The sequence below is a fragment of the Octopus bimaculoides genome, chromosome 12, assembly GCF_001194135.2.
Source record: "Octopus bimaculoides isolate UCB-OBI-ISO-001 chromosome 12, ASM119413v2, whole genome shotgun sequence".
NCBI classification, from domain to species: Eukaryota; Metazoa; Mollusca; class Cephalopoda; order Octopoda; family Octopodidae; genus Octopus; species Octopus bimaculoides.
Window position 1 is genome coordinate 59,661,406 of NC_068992.1, and position 2,619 is coordinate 59,664,024.

Genomic DNA, 2,619 nt, shown 5'->3' on the forward strand with positions numbered 1-2,619 from the left:
ATATAAATATATACTAACCCCACACCTCTCAATTGCTGGCCTTGTGTAAAAAAATTGAAACCAATATAACAGATGAAACAAGCTTCACCCGACAGCAAAACAAACCGAGACAGAACACTAACTGAAAGAATCTATAAATAAGAATACACGATGATGTACACACTTCATGAATACGGGGGTTACCAGGCGGTGCAATAAGAGACGGGCAAAATGTTGCTATGCATTTTCCCGGCATGCTAACGGTTCTACCAACTCGCTACCTTTGTTTCTTCTGTTATATCAGAGTTTGTTCCGTTGTGAGCCGTGTGCAAGCCGTGCCAAGCGATTGAGTTAGAGATACAGAATGATCTGCATAGCTCAAAGGAATTCTCCTGGGACCCTCAGCTCTTGACATAGACGTAAGCGCACAATCGTGGCATAAGGCATATCTTGGGTACTTTGAACCTGACGGAGCCCATTCCTGTCCAGGTTTTGACGTAACTTTCTCTCTGTCTTTCTGTTGAGAATGAAGGAAGGAGATAGACGGAGATAGACAGAGGGAGAGAGAGCGCGGAAGAAATAGAATTGAGACTAGTAGTGGACTGGTATTTTATTTATCGACCTCCAAAGAATGAGGAATCAATGGTGACTTTGACAGGATTTGTATCTCAAATACTGCCAGGTATACTAGCCAACGGTTTTACAAACTCTACCAGGTCACCTCTTAATTCGTATACCTCAGAACCGCGCAATCAAATAGAAGCATCTTGTCATTTGTTGTAATATCCTATAACAATCGATATAATTGTCAATACCCCACAAACGAAATTTCTGGTCTTGTGCCAATGTTAGAAATCAATGTTTTGTGGCGATATCTTCATTGAAATACTGTTTGCTAACCCACTGGACTTGTTTTAGCGATGCTAAGGTTACATCGAAATTACACAAGAAAATCAATGTCACCAACAATACGTTGTGCATGTAAAGTTTGAGTCTGACAAATTAATACAAACAGGAACTATGTTTTGTTGATGGCGTCTAATAAGACGTTGAGAGTTGTCAACACATTTGCTTTTAGACTTAACTCACTCATGGCTTCATGGTTGTCGTTCATCGTTTTATAATCTTTTTTATTGACAAGAATTACTAATTAACAAATGATTGTTCCCATCGTTACAGGTGTATTTTTAATTGATTTTTGTTTTGCTTTTGGTTTTCTACATTAAGTGAGTTAACCGCCATTTTTCTATTGATACAATGTCGAATAATTGCAGAGCTAAGTTCAAGCGTTTTAATAAGTTTAGAATTGAGGTTCTTATTCGTAGTTGCCTCTATAGCTCAGTGGTTAGAGTACTGGTCTTGTAAACCAGTGGTCGTGAGTTCGATCCTCACTGGAGGCTTCTATTTTCTGTCAACTTTTTGGTATCTGCTCCTCTGCAAAACCAACCCATTAGTTAAATTTATATTATTTGCAGTGCTCCAGCATGGCCGCACTCCGATGACTATAAAAGGCAAACGAGTAAAATCAGATTGATCGGCAGCAATTTCTACAATAGGAATGCTCTGAATTGAGAGATCAACGCTACGATATTATGGATATCTGGTTAAAATGTCTCCGGAAAGAATCTGGCTGTAAATTTTGATCTGAAAAATTAGACTTATATGCCAGAAAATACGGTAAATTTATGTGCTCTTCTCAAATACGCGATTTTGCGGGCCGTTTTCGAAGAGTTCAGACTGAGAATTGCTTAACGGCGTTATCATGTGTTGCGAATCGCGTGACAGACAGCAGGTGTGGGGATACATACAGAAGCGATCACTTACCAAAAGACTCCTTACATAAAACAGACACCGTAACAAGAAACGTATTAGTAAAGATATTAATGCAAATTAGCAGGAACAGAGGGAGAGAAGTAGGAAACAAAGTCAACAAATTCTTAATTGACTCATTAAAACAATACAAACAATAAGGCGAAGAGGGCAACAAATAGGAATTATACACAAGAGGATACGGGTAACATGATGGTCGCTCCCGTCGGTTTCGACGTACGAGGCTTTGAAGGAGAGAACTTGAAGTTAAAGAGAGTAATATAAAGAAAGAAAAGAAAACACTAAGTAGCTGCGTCTATTTGCGATGGATGTGTGAATGTAATTTGAGTCCACTGATGATTTTGATTTTGCTTAGAATTGGGCAAATGTGTCAGTTGGTTGCGGGATATAATTCTTCTTTGGTTCATCTTTATTTTTTTTTTCAACACAACAGCTGGAATAATGACACAAGTGGATCAACCGACAAATACTGGGTGACACAAAATCAGAAAACAATTCTCTTGTAATTTTCCCCATTACATAGTTTAATGATAATTTGTATAGCGAAGTCAATTAAAGACCTAACACTCGAAAACCCAGTCTTAAAGACATTAAGAATTCCAGTGTAAGGAGGCAGCCATACTTGATCGATATCTATAGGCACTGGTGTGGTTGTGTGGGTAAGAAGTTTACTTCCCATCCATGTAGTCTTGGGTTCAATCCTAACGTGCGGTTCCTTGGGCAAGTGTCTTCTATTTTAGCTCCGGGCTCACTAAGGTTTTTGAGTAGACTTGATTGTTGCAAACTGAAAGAAACCCGTCGTTTATATAT

The 2,619-nt window shown here is 38.7% G+C and overlaps 1 non-coding gene across 1 annotated transcript; it reads left to right on the top strand.

Annotated features, from left to right (window-relative positions):
• Positions 1-1,306: 1,306 nt before the first annotated feature.
• Positions 1,307-1,379, top strand: Trnat-ugu (transfer RNA threonine (anticodon UGU)). Its single transcript has one exon. It is a non-coding gene; the product is annotated as a tRNA-Thr (tRNA).
• The last annotated feature ends 1,240 nt before the right edge of the window (positions 1,380-2,619 follow it).